The sequence below is a fragment of the Meles meles genome, chromosome 17, assembly GCF_922984935.1.
Source record: "Meles meles chromosome 17, mMelMel3.1 paternal haplotype, whole genome shotgun sequence".
Classification (NCBI taxonomy): Eukaryota; Metazoa; Chordata; class Mammalia; order Carnivora; family Mustelidae; genus Meles; species Meles meles.
The window spans coordinates 27,521,815-27,536,740 of NC_060082.1; positions in this window are offsets into that span (position 1 = coordinate 27,521,815).

Consider the following 14,926-nt stretch of genomic DNA (forward strand, 5'->3'; position numbering starts at 1 on the left):
AATAGCATAATCTCCATGCCCCGGGAGGTCATGAGATTTGCCCAAGGTCACACACCTACTGTGGTAGAAGCTATTAGTAGTTCCCCAGTAATTGTCTGCTACTTCATCTCAGCTACGGAAGCAGAGCGGCCTAGAAAGAAGACTACATTTCCCAGCCTCCTGTGTGGCTAGATGCGGTCACGTGACTGAGTTCTGACCAATGAGAAGTAAATGGCGTGTCCAGCCGCAGTTTCCAGGAACCTTAAGGTATAGCTTGTGTTTATGTTTTCTGCCCTTTTTTCTTTGTTCCTTCTAATATTTTGCTGTTTAGTAGGTGGATGCCACCTAGAACCATGAAGATGAGGGTCACCCACTAGGAACAGCAGGACAGTGAGCTGGAAGACCAGAACATGGTACCAGCCCCCTCCCGACTCCTACCTTTAGCCTTTTATGTGGAAGAGGAATAAACATCTACCTGTTAAAGACACGTTGTTGTGGGTTTTCTGTTACCTTCATTTGTACCTCATCCTAACTGAGGTACTTAGTAAGTGATGGAGTGGGGAATTTGAACCTGAGTCAATGAGTTTTTGTTTTTGTTAGTTAGAGGGAGAGAGAGTAGAGGTGGGGGGTAGAGGGGAGAAGGAGAGAAAAAATCTCAAGCAGGCTCCATGCTCAGCGCAGAGCCCAGCGTAGGGCTCTATCCCATGACCCCGAGATCATGACCTGAACCCAAATCAAGAGTCAGCTCTTGAACCAATGGAGCCACCCAGGCGCCCCTCTAGGAGATCTTAAACCCAGATTTCTCATACAATGTGATGTTTCTGGGGCCCCTGTATGTGCTCCTACTGTACTGCCATAAGCTCTTAGTGTGAAGCATTACTTGGAACTACGATGGTGTGGGGGTTGGGAGGAGGGGGAACCATGTCTGGTGTAACTCTTCACACACATTCATTCGAGGATAGCCCAGGGAACTTGGATGAATCCAGGGGCACCTTGGAGCTAAAGCCCCGGACCCTGAGAGGGTGGGGGAGGGAACATTTCCTCTAAGATTCAGGAAACTTCATTCTTCTTCCCTTGGACTTGTCACACAGCCACCTCTTGTGACAAGTGCATTCACGTAGCCCCCTTTCTCCGACCCCAGTCTCGTCGGACAGAATCTGGTCACTTGGGACACCTCTAAGTAAACTGTGCTAACACAGGTGAGCAATGCCCAAGGGCCATTCTCTTTCCGTTGGGGAATTTTGCAGGAGCTTTGAAGCCCAGCACAATTTCACGTAGGCAAGGCATGACCCGCTTTTGGTAAGGAGGCATATTTTCTCTTACACAATCTCAGAAGGGGTGTTAGAACTTAGTCTGAGTTAAAAGGGGTTTGAGATCCTACTGTAAACCACCAAACCTCCATGTCACCAAGGAGAGTCTGAAGTAGGACTCACAACAGCCGGCTAGATGTCTGAGAAGATGCTCCTCGCAAACAAAGAAGACATTTAACTGTCTGGGTGACCTAGAGGAAGTCTCCTACCTTGTCACTTTCCTGGTTCCTGTGATGGGAATTACAATCACTATCTGTCAAGGTTACTGCAACACTGAATGAGATGCTAAATATGAAAATACTCCAAACTTTGTAAAATGTTTACAAATGTGAAAGATCGTGATTATTCCTCATTTGTATAGTTGTTGACACTTTGTACCCAACCAGATCCCCTTTCCTGGGTTGATGCACTCACCCCCGCCAACCCCCCAACTGTGTGAGGACTGGTGCTAACAGTTCACAGCTATTCCCTTTCCAGAGAATTCCCTTGGCTGAAAGGAAGCTGCCTTGCTTGGGAGCCTGCAGCCAACGACTGCCTGACACAGGGGTAGGAAAGGTGAGCCCCCTTTCCCTTGAGATAGGATTATCTCTGGTACAATCCGTGCTCCAGGACTCCCCAGAGAATCAAGGGGATGCTCAATCAAGGGGGTCCTCAGTGGAGACCCCAACCTGGCTTAGCTCCATCCTGCCCTATCCTGCTTTCTTCTCTTGCTCCAGTAGATCACACGTGCTGAAATCTGCTTTTAGGGAACCTGACCCAAGTGTCTACCTCATAAAATTTCTGTGAAGATAAAATGATATAATAGAAAGAAGTTAGTCCCATGCCTGTATGTAGCAAGTGTTTAATAAATGTTAGAGATTGTTATCTGGGAGACCTGAGTATTAGAAACATCCTAGTGTGATAGTAAGGGGTGGAAATATGGGGGGTTGGCCAGTGGATTGAATTTCACCTGCTAAGGGAATAGGATGAGCAGAGAGGGGCAACTGAATTTTCTTGGCTGTCACTGGTCTCTCTGCTTTGGTCCTTATGTAGCGAAGGAAAAAAATTTCAGTCAGTGCACATATTCACCAACAGAGGGCGCCATTTCAACACAAATAAGTGCGTTTCCTCCGCTAATCTGGACCAAGTTTGATCAAGGCTGTGGAGGTTGGTAGGGATGATCAGTTACATAGCAGAGCAGACTTAGGAAAATGCCCTAGAACGAGTACAGATAATAGAAGAAGACAGAATAGGGAGAAACACTGAGTCGGGCTGATGGAGAAACTTCCTGGGAGGTGAAGCTTAAATTGGGCACTCTGGAGCGAAGGGAGTGGTTGGGAGACAACGTCCCTAGGGGAACCCACCAGCCTAGGCTAGATGATCGGGGCCTGGGCAGAGTAATGGCAGCAAGGGTGGCTAAGGGAGTGTGTGAAGGACCTCAATGAGGGAAACAGGACTGTAATTCCAACCAACGGGTTATAAGAGAACAATGGGCCCATTGACGCCAGGGCAGAATTCAGGACGCACCCTGACAGCATCTTCTCCAACGGGCTTGGCTGCCCTGTTATGGTGTCCACAGTGATCTCGCCCTACAGGGCACCTTCCCAATAGGCCATAATTCTGCAGGATTCCTGCTCTGTGTAGATTCCAGAAACCAGAGCAATATTCAGATGTGTTAATAGCATTGTAAGATTCCATTGGTTCCTCCCATTCTGTGTAGGGAAGGCAAGAAGTCACTCACAGCTGTCTCTAGCCTCTGCTCTAGAAGAGAGGAATCACACAGTAATTTGAACAGCGAAGGTTTCATAGAAGAAATAGTAACTATTTTCAGGGAATTAACTACCCAGTGGGAATAGAAGATGGAGAGTACACGAAGAAGAAACACACACAGACTGGGAGGGAGCACCCAAGGCTGGGGTTCCACCCTTGTTGGAGAAGGCGTGGCTGCAGCTCCCTGATGGCAGAGAAATTGTCTGGGTTGTTTCCGGACAAAGCTGGTCCACACTCAGAGAACCAAGGCTGGGGGGCAGAGAATGGGAGCCTGGGATTGCCGTCCAGAAGCCTCTAGAGTGGGTGGCCATATAACTCCCCGGGAAGTGGCTTTTGGGGGATGCTGATGAACTCATGGTGAAGCCACCTCGAGCTCACTCAGAACTCCTTGGAAACCAGCTCTGGGAAAGCACTGCGGGCTGCACTTTCCAGGAAACTGGCTGAGTCACCCCTGCTCTTCTTTGGGGGCACCCATGACAGTGCCATGGAATTGGGAAACCGGGTGGGACACCCACTGACGTAGCCATGAGGAGGCCAGCAGGAGTGATGCCGAAACTTGCAGGGAGTGAACTCCCCCAGGGTCCACAGTCCGTCCAGCAAGTAGGAAGGCAGGTGCAACGGAACCACGACCCAAGTTTCCTCTCCCAACTCGCCCTGTGCCTCTAGCGCCCTCTACTGACGAAGCTTAACGTGCACCAGCTGGCAAGGGAGATGGGCTCGAGGCGTCTATGAAGGGTGGATTTGGAGCTGAAAGGCAGTACGTTGACAACATACGGATGTTAGTTAGGTTCCATGAGGGTGCGGGTGGGGGGTATGGTGGGACGGCTCTTCCATAAAACCTTTTTGAAAACTCTTACTTTTGGAAATATCCTTGCTGGCTGAGAAATGAATGAAGACCTCAAAAAAAGAAGTTGTAAGAGAAAAGGCAAAGAAGGATTAAATCAGTAGAACTAAATAACATTACATGAACTAAGTAACTGTGATTCACATGATGCAAAACTCCAGAAAAATGAGATAAAGATAATCCTTACAATCGTATATAGTAAAGATTGCATCATTATGAACTGAGGACTTTGACAAACACTGGGAAGTCGCAAAGTTAAATTTTTCATCTAACGTAGGAGACAACCATAGCCATGCAAGTGTATGAGTTTGAAGACAGGTCAGAAAAAGTTACCGGGGAGAACAGAACAGAGTTAAAATAAACGCACATACATATGTCAAATGATGTCCTACATGGGATATAAAAAACCATTAACCAGAGAAGGACTTCTTTTATAAAGTCTTAGAATTAAATATGACTTACTAAAAATTAAAGACCACTGTTCATCAAAAGACTCAACTAAGAAAAGAAATAGACAAAACCACAAATTGGTATAAAACAGTCACAATAACATACATCTGAACATGATATCCAGAATATATTAAAAACCTCCATAACTCACTAACAAAACCAAAGAGCTCAATAAAAATGTGGATGGCAGACACTTCACCGAGGAAGACATGCAAATGGACAGTAAACACATGAGAAAGTGTTCAACATCATTAGTCAGCAGGAAAAAATAAAAACCACAGTGAGCTGTCACTACACACCCACCAGAATATTTAAAATTTTTTAAACAGCCAACAACACATGTTGGCAAATATTTGGCATAATTGGAACGCTCGCACATTGCTCTTGGATGTGTGAAATGGTACAACTACTTCGAAAAGCTGTTTGGAGTTTTCTTATAAGGTTAAACACACATCTACTCAACGATCCTGTCATTCCGCATCTGTGTATTTATCCTGATGTTATGGACTGAATGTTTGTGTCCCTTCTGTCCCCAGTTCATGGGTTGAAATCCTCACCTCCAATATGATGGAGCCTTTGGGGGGTTAATTAACAAAGTCTTTGGGAAGGAGGATGGAGCCCTCATGAATGGGATTAGTACCTGATGGGATGCTGAAGCCTTCAATTGTAACAGTGAATTTGTCTGTTTCTCCTTGAAGTTTTCAGTTGTTGCCTCACATATTTTGATGCCCTGTTGTTAGGCGTACACACATTAACTATTGCTATGTATTCTTGGAGAACTGACAATTTTATGGTTACATAATGTCCCTCTTTATCTCTGATCATTTTTCTTATTCTGAAGTCAGCTTTCTGAAATTAACATCTACTTCAGGTTTCTTTTGATTAGTGTCAGCATAGGGTATCTTTCTCCATCCTTTTACTTGTAATCTGTGTCTTTATATTTAAAGTGGATTTCTTATAAATAACATAAGTGGGCCTTGTTTTTTAACTCCATGTATGTTATATCTTTTGTAATTGTTCCACATTTCTTGGGTGGAACATGGGTGTTCTATTCCATTCTTGTTCTATTCCAGTTCTTAGAATTCTTTTTTTCTTAGTTTGTGAGTCTGGGTAATTTCTATTGACATATCTTCAAGTTCATTGATTCTTTTCCTAACTGTGTCTAATCTACTGAAGAGCCCATCAAAAACATTCTTCATTTCTGTTACAGTGTTTTTGATTTCTAGCATTTCCTTTGCTTCTTTCTTAGAGTTTCCACCTCTTGCTTACATTACATACCCATTCTTGCATGTTCTTTTTAACGTGTTCATTGTATGAATTTGAACTTCCATATCTGATCATTCCAAAATCTGTGTCCCATCTGAATTTGGTTCTTTTCAAACTCTGTTTTTTCTTGCTTTTTTGTAATGTCTTATAATTTTTTTGTTGAAAGCTAGAGATGATGTACGAAGTAATAGAAACTGAAATAATAAGGCTTTTAACATTATATCAAGCAAGGAACTGGCCTGAGTTTCGTGTTTGATGTGGTTGTGAGTACCAGTGGCTTCAGTTTCCTTTAGTTTCCTTGTTGTCTTTTCTGCCTCCCCTGTTGTCTTTGGGTTTCCCTTAGAACTGCTTCTTACATAGTCTGTGTCCTGCGTGTCTTTCAGTTGGAATCCGCTGTCATTACCCTGGAGCTTTGTTGATGTGAGGGTAAATAATCAGGGAGGTGAAGCATTCTATAATCTTATGATTAAATCTTAGTTTTTTAGTGGATCTGAGCCTCTGGGCTCTGCTCTTCAAAAGAATTTCTCAGCCTTTGTGTTTTCACCCCTTAAGACAAGGCTAGAGGGGCTGGAGTGGGCTAACTGATTCTCCAGAGCTCAGATAAGACTCTGGCAGAGTAACCTCCCTTAGAGGACAAGACTTTGTTATGGACAATGCTCAAGGCATATTTCCAAATAGCTGCTTTCCCCCTCCACCTGAAGGGAATGTGAAGAAGTTTTTTTCTAAATTTTTAAAAAGATTTTATTGATTTATGTGATAGAGAGAAAAAGAGAGAGTGCATAAGCAGGGGGAGTGACAGGCAGAGGGAGAGGGTGAAGCAGACTCCCTGCTGAGCAGGCAGCACGACATGGGGCTGGATCCCAGGACCCTGGGACCATGACCTGAGCTGAAAGCAGACGCTTAACCAACTGAGACACCGAGGCGCCCCTTTTTCCTGAATTTTAATGTGAGAAGCAGGTGGGGCTTCTGGAGGTGAAATCTAGAAAGTGCGACACCACTATGTTGACTGGGCCCCGGCAGCTTTTCATTCTCCAGCTAGCCCAGGCTCAGCCTCCAACAATTCATTACAGTCGCTCTTTAAATGTTTCTACCAGTTGATTAAACTTGTAGAATTAACTAACAAACATATGAGATTGTGTTCTTTAAAAGATGAATGAAATACACAAAGTTTGACAAGCTAGTTTTTTGTTTGTTTGTTTGTTTTTAAGGGAAAAACTCAAATGCCCAGAATTGAGAGTGAGAATTATAAACATGGATATAAGGGCGTCCTGCCACGTTCTGCCCAGCCCAAGTCAGGACATGGGACAAAGCATCCCGTGATGATCTTGGGGGAGCTCATGGGAAAGGAAGCTGATACTCAGAGTCACTTAGTCAGCGGGGAGGGAGTGGGTGGAAGCCCCCAGAATAGAAGACTGAGCACAGCCCTTGAGTGAGAGCTGAGGAACCCTTCTAAGGCTGATGTGCTCCCACATCTCAGTCCTTTTTGGCCGGTCCTTCCTGTCTGGCTCCCCGGAGGCTGGGTAGAACCCATCTCAGAGGGACCAGCAAGTTCTGGCCCAGGGTCCCAAACTAAAGGCCACCACCATTGCACACATGTTTAAATCCTTAAATGATAAGCAGTCTCAACTTCAAGTTTGGGGGAAGATGAGAAAAGCTTCAGAGCCTGCGGCTGGGACCAAAGATGCTCCGTACAAGAGGCAGAAGTATGAATTACTCAGAAGGTTGCCCCTCTCAGGGGGATTTACGTTTTGAGAAATGACCTCAGCCAAAAACAGTGCTTAACCCTGCAGACTGTGAGCTCCTCAGAGACAGGGGCTGTGAATTCATCTCAGGGTTCCCAGTGGCTGGCTCATTCTTGCTATCTAGAAGGTATACAGCAAAAAAAGTGCATTTAAAAAAAACTTTTTGGGGGAACAGGTGGTGGGTGATGGGGAGGGCACGTTTTGCATGGAGCACTGGGTGTTGTGCAAAAAGAATGAATACTGTTACGCTGAAAAAATAAATAAAAAGGGAAAAAAAATAAAAAAAAACTTTTTTTAAATAATGAAAGTAACGTATGTTCATTGTTAATAGGCAGAACATAATTGAGTTTAGAAAATCAGATGCCCTTCCTGCCACCCACTCTGGTTTCTTTAAGTTCCTCTTTTTCTCTTTGTTTTACTCTATCTTTCATGTGGGGCAAGAGTCTGGTGATCCTAGCTTTTCTTCCATTGCAATAGTGAGTCATCACTATTGGAAGCTCTGGGGGCTTGTGTGGTTTCTTATCTCAGGGCCCCACCTTGGGGTGATGGGACAGGGACACAGCTATCCCAACTGGGGACCCCCAGATGTCATTTGAGTTTTGGTGGTCTGAGCTTCAGTAACTTTTCTTTCAATCTGGCCAGATTTCCTTGAGAGGAACTTTCTAGTGCCCTGCATGGGGCTCTTGTGGAAGGAAGGGTTGGCGCTTGAGCATCTCACATGCAGACTTTCATGTAATTCCCCCGGTTGTCAGTCTCTGTCTTCAGTCTGGCACCCACACCCCCATCTCCACTCCCCTCTGTGTTGGGCAAGATGTTGCCAAGTCTACAGCCACTGTGGTCCATCCTATTTTATGGCTGGCTCCCCAGAAGCTGGGCAGAACCCATTTGGACAGGCAAGGCTACAAGAAGAAGAGGATCTGGGGGGGGGGGGGTGTCTGACAGTTTACCCACACTTGTTGTCAGCCTCAGCCCACTTCACAATATCCTGCCAAATCCTGTGGCTCTCCAGGGTGACTTGGCATGAGTGTCCTGCTTCCCATGGGCTCCCCACCTACAGAGGGACGTCTTGGCTTCTTCAGGTTGGCTCAGTCCGTTCCACTTGTTCACTCCATGTTCATTATCAAATGTGAACATTAGAACAAATGCTCAAACATTTGTTGACATGTCTCACCAATTTTGCCCCCCCCCCCCCATTTGCCTTGTTTTAGTTTCTTCATACCATTTCATTCATTTAACTGCTATTTGGGGGGTTTTTAGGAGAGTGGGGATAAATACCTTTGTTCAATCTGCCATGTGCTATGGGTACACCTTGTTTTTCTCTTTAAGGATGTATTGAGGAAATCTTTCTTTCTTCCTTTCTCCCTTCCATCCTCCTTCCCTTCCTCCCTCTCTCTTTTTCTTTCTTTCTTTTCTAGTCTTTTCTTTCTTTCTTTCAAGGTTTTATTTTTTAGTAACCTCTACTCCCAACATGGGGCCCGAACTCACAGCCCCGATATTAAGAGTCTCATCCACCAACTGAGCCAGCCAGTGACCCCCTTTATTTCTTCTTAATGGGACACAGAATTCCAAGCTCCAAGAGGCCAACACCTAAGCTGGTTTTCAGTTTATGTTACGTTTTTGAATGTTGCAAGGAATGCAGTGGACATTATTGTATATCAATAATTATGTGTAGAAATATACAAGGGAGGGAAGAGGAGAGGGAGAGAGAGAGAAAGAAAGAGAAAACGAACGAGAAGGAAAGGAGCCAGTGTCTCCATCCAGCATCTGAAGCAGACAGGTTGGGGAGAGCCTTGGAGGGGTGAATAGGCTGTATTTCCTGTGTTGACCAACTCTAGTTGGACCCAATCCTTCTCTCTCCATTCAGGTACCCACTGCATGCCAACTGCCTCCCCCAAACCTGTTATTGAGAAGAAAAGCAGCTTCCTCTGGGATGTGGTCCACCAGGATCCAAAACCAAGCTGATGTTTGGATGGGCAAGGCCACTGTTGGCATGACCAGAGAGGACCCAGTGTTTCCTTTATCCCCAGAGGGTGTCCTGACTCCCAGACATGAGTTTCAGCATGACTGAAGGCCACGTCAGCCAACATCCATGAACTGCACCCTTGTCCGGGACTCGGGCTCATCCAAAGGTGCCCAGGAAGGAAAGGGAAGAGCTCAAAAGTCTCCACGCCGCCCTGGCTCTTCTTTTATCCAGCTTTGGGTAAGGTTGCAAATTCTCTCTCCTTCCACACCTAGACTTAGGGGAGAAAGGCTTCTGCTAATACAGTAAGAGGTTTTGATTTGTATATTTAGACCATATATGTATATTTGTTTATATAGGAAGACATTTGCATATCTCCCATCAAGCAGCTACTTACTGAGCACTTGACATTGATCGAGAATTGAAGGATACTGAGAAGTAACATTCAATAAATAGTTCACTCAACAGATATTTACTGAGGCCTCCTGTTCTATGTGCCAGCCTCTGGGGCGGTTGGCACATAGTAGTGGACAAACAGACATCTCTTGGAGCCTCTGATCTAGTGAGAGAGACACACAGTAAATATACTAACTCACAAAATAAGTATATAATTGCAAATTAGGATAAGGGCTTGGAAGGGAAAGTGCATGCTGCTTCAGGAGAGGGTATCAGGGACCCAGTGGACAGGGGAGGCCTCTGGAACAGGTGACGGTTGAGACAACTTCTAGAGGACAAGAATAGGGAAGAAAGCACATTCCAGGCAGAGGGAACAGGATGTGCCAAGGCCCTGAGGTGGGAGAGAGCTGGTCATGTTGGTGCTCACGAAGGAGACGCTGAGGGTGTGGTGACCAGGATGAGGCTGAAAGGGGGGGGCCGATCCCTTGGAAGCCACACTTTCTCTCTCAATTTCTTTCTTTCTCTCTCTCTTCCTTTTCCCTCCTCTCTTCCTCTTTCTTTTCTTTTCTTTTCTCTTTTCTTTCTTTCTTTCTTCCTTTCTTTCTTTCTTTCTTTCTTTCTTTCTTTCTTTCTTTCTTTCTTTCTTTCAGAGAGAATCTTCAGCCAGCTCTACACTCAGCGTGGAGCCTGACGACATGGGGGTGCATCTCATGACCCTGAGATCGTGACCTGAACAGAAACCGACAGTCAAAAGCTTAACCAACCGAGCCACCCAGGCACCCCTCTTTCTTTTTTTCCAACAGATAAGGATGAAGCATCTGCTATGTGCTAGGGAATGTTTTAGGCACCAGAGTTAAAGGAATAAACAGGATTAAGTCCCTCCCCTCACAGAGCCCGCCCTCTAGCGGTAGGAAACAGACCTACCTGCCTACGTGTGGACACATGGATGATAGATGGATCCATCAGCTTGGGGAAGTACTTGGGAGAAAACAAATCAGCAGAACAGAACAAGGAGAGCCTTGAAAGGCAGGAACTACTTTACATGGATGTTCAGGAGAAGCCTGAATGGGGACCAGGAGCCAGCCGTGGGAAGATCACAGAGAAGAACATTCCAGGCAGAAGCAATGGCAGGTGCAAAGGCCTTAATGAAAGAACAGACTTGGAATTTTCAAGAGACAAAGTTAAGGAGGTTGTATTTTATTCTGAGTTCGGTGGAAACCACAGAGAGGTCTTAGCAGAAGAGTGGCAGGACTGGACTGAAGTTTCTCACAGCCCGCCCCAGCTGTTGTGTGGAGAATGGAGGGCAGGGGACAAGAGAAGGAAGGAGGAAGGACAGTTATGAGGTGGACAGGAGCTGGGGTGGCAGGGGAGGTGGAACAGGAGGAAGGACTCCTCGTGGCACCCGGTGATGTAAGGGTGGGGAAAAGGGGGAGGTCGGGGAGACTTCCTGGGTGACTGGAAGTACTGGCTAGAATGTGGGAAGAAGCAGTTAACGGACTTAAGTGAAGTCTCATCACATGCTCAGCACAGGGAGGCACGAAGCGGTGTGGGGGGAGAGGCCCGGGCCCGCCGGGCTGGGGACGGTGCAGCCACCACGATGGGATGCCAGCCACCAGCAAGGGCAGAACAGCGTGCCGCTGGCCCTTGCTCTCATGGTCTCGTGATAAGATCTGGTTGGTGCTTCCTTGAGTTAGGAACTCACGGGTGGGTGTTCTGGGCCAGTCCCTGGGGAAGATCCCTCCCCAGGTCCACAGGACATGGACCTGCCTTCTGTTTGTCAGGCCTTGATCTCCAGGCTGCAGCTTTGTACTCCTTGATATTTTGCAGTCTAGGTCAGGTCTATCAGGTCAGCCTTGAGCATGCCCTACCCGGCCTGAGACATCATTGCAAAAGACATCTAGCTTGGTAAATCAACACAGCCCCTTCCTCGCCAGCTGGCATGTCCGGTTCCTTCCCACCCAGAGCCCCTTACCAGAGATCACCCTGGCCTGCTGTCATCGATCACTGCTTCTCAACTGATGGCGTGCTCTGTCACTGTTGCTGCAGTGTGACGGGCGGCTTTGTCTGAGCCTCCCCATCGCTGAACATCCCGCGTACTTGTCAGAACCATCTTGCCTTTCTCTCTTTGCCTTCCACCCCACCAGTTCTCAAAGGCCCGCTCTAGCACCCCTCCCCCTGGCCTCCCCTTGCCCTCTCTGGCTGGGTTCTGCCACCCCCCTTCACGTCCAGGGCTCCCCTCCGTCCTACCCCTGTCTTCACTAGTATATATGGTATGCGGGGCCCAACCTTGATTCTTTCCAGTTTGGTAGACAATTAAGTCATTGACATCTAGGAAACCTGTTTTTCCTGCCCAATTGAAACATTGCCTTTGGTGGACACATGTTTTCCATATATGCTCAGATTTACCTCTGTTTGTCTGCTCAGGAGCCAATTCCATGCTTTGATCCCAACAGATTTATAGTAAGTTTTGTATAGTATGTCCCTCATCATTACTATCTTTTTTTTTTTAACTTGAGAGGAATTGACGTTTTTAAAAAAAGATTTTATTTATTTATTTGAGAGAGAAAGAGAGTATATGAGTGGGAAGGAGGGGTAGAGGCAGAGGGAGAAGCAGACTCCTCACTGAGCAGGTTGCCCTACGCAGAACTCGATCCCAGGACCCTGGGAACATGACCTGAGCCGAGGGCAGGTGCTTTAACTGACTGAGACAGCTGGGTCCCCTAAGGAGAATTTACTTTTTTTAAAAATGGTATTGTTTCCCTGTGCAGGCAGATGTTTGAATCTTGTTTGTGTCCTGCAATAAGTTTTATAGATTTTATTTTTTTAATATTTTATTTATTTATTTGACAGACAGAGATCACAAGTAGGCAGAGTGGCAGGCAGAGAGATAGAGAGAGGGAAAGAGAATTCCTGCTGAGTTGAGAGCCCGATGTGGGACTCGATCCCAAGACCGTGAGATCATGACCTGAGCTGAAGGCAGAGGCTTAACCCACTGAGCCACCCAGGCACCCCATTTTATAGATTTTAGTATCAAATTTATTATTAAATTTAGTCCTAAGTATTTTATAGCTTTGACACTTCTGTAGATTAGACATTTGCCCCCATTTCTATTTCTAATTGGTTTCTCTACTATAGAGAAAAGCTATAAATTTTTGTATATTCACCAAATCCAGCAAATTCTGTATTATTTCTGGTTTGTTTGTTTTTTTTTTTCAGTCTAAAAAACTGAAGGGTTTTGCAGATATCCAAACAGATCTACAATTATTGGCAATTATATCATTCATATACTATATATAATTTCCCCTTTTATTAGTATAATAGCCAAAGATTTTTTTAAAGATTTATTTATTTTTATTTCTTTGAGAGAGAGAGAAAGCAGGAGCGGGAAGAGGGACAGAAGGAAAGGGAGAGAGAGAATCCAAAGCAGACTCCCCACTGAGTGTGGAGCCCAACAGGGGGCTCGATCCCACGACCCTGAGATCAGGACCTGAGCCGAAATCAAGAGTCAGACCCTCCACTGACTGGGCCACCCAGGCGCCCCTGGAATAGGCACAATTTTTAAAACAGTGCTGAGCAACCGTGGTGGTAGCCTTCAAGCTTTCTTTATTACTTATTTTTATGGAAATGCCTTTAGCATTTCGAAGTTTCTGATGTGTATTGTTGGGTTTTAGGAAACAGGGCCCATAGCTGCACTTGTCAGTGTCCCCAACCAAAGGCGAGCCCTTCCCGCGCAGGGGGTGCCCGGGGAGCTGACGTGGAGAGGGGTGGATCTTAGCATTAGGAGGACAAGGGTCAGAGCCCCGGACCCTCACCAGATTTTTACCAGAGGAACTTAGAGGAGCTTGTTTCCTATATTAGGTTTCCACTTGTTTTCCTTTGAAGAAAGGGTCTGGGACAAAAATTCAAAGAGAACAATATTAAGAAGGATAAGAAGAAGAAGGATCGGCTGCGTTGACCAAGGTAGCGATGTTAATGGTGGGCTACTGGATAGAGTGGGGACCCTACCTGAGTCGCAGCGGGTGGGTATTTGGGGCAACTCAGAAACCCGGGCCCCTGCAGTGCAGGGTCCTCTTGGGGTCAGAAAGCTGAACCAGAAAAGCTTCAAGCTGACAGGTCAGTTGTGTTTGTGGGGGTGGCAGGCGAGTGAAGGAGGCCCCCGGCCCCTCTGGAGAAACAGTCTTCACTCCCACGGTCACCTGCCCCTTCTCGCTCGCACGCAGAGCTGAGGCACCTCTGCAGATCTCGGGGGACCCTGAACTCTGTTGCAGGATCCCCAAGTGAAGGGAACAGAAAATGACCAAAAAAGAGGCAGTGGACAAGAAGAAGCGAGGACACAGGGTCTGCCCATCCGGGGACTGCGGTCCCACCCTCTCAGGGACCTCACAGAGGTTACCAGGGCCCTGAGCTCCGACACACCCAGAGACTGGGCAGAACTGGGAGTCAGAAGAGCTGCCGGCACGTAGTGCCTTCCCCCAGCGATCCTCTGCGGATTTCACTTTATAGATGTAAAAACTGGGGCTGAGAGAAGGTAAGGAACTGGCTTGAAGTTGGGCAGATGGGAAATGGCAGAGTGGGGATTAAAATCGAGGCAACCTGACCCCAGAGCCGGCTCCCACCGGACTTTCCCACTCAGCCGGCCAGGGCACTCATGTTAAGGTCAAGGGCCACAGATCGGATCACCTAAAATTAGCCATGTTTCACCCGAGACCCTGGAGTTCATGCACACACCAGACATCGTCTGCAGACAGAATAAGTAGCACAGACATGGTTAGATCCGATAGTGGGTTGAACGGTCCTCTTCCTCGAGCCACCCACCCCCCAAAAAAAGAACCTCAGAATGTGATCTTATTTGGCATAAGGGTCTTTGCAGATGTAATTAAGGCAAGAATCTCAAGAGGAGATCATCCTGGGTTAGGGTGAGCCCCAGATCCAATGGCCAAGTGTCTCACTAAGAGGTGACGGAAGACACACAGAGACCCGGGGGAAAGGCCACGAGGCAGAAGTCAAGGTGATGCCACCACCAGCCATGGAACACCAGAAGCTGCAGAAGCTGGAAAGTGCAAGCAAAGATTCTTCTTTGGAAACTTCGGAGGACGGATGGCCCTGCCGACACCGCGCTTTCAGACTTCCGGCCTCTACCACCGAGAATGACTTTCTGTTGTTTTAAGCCTCCCCAGTTTGTGGGAATATGTGACAGCAGCCATAAGAAGTTAATATATATAATTTCCTT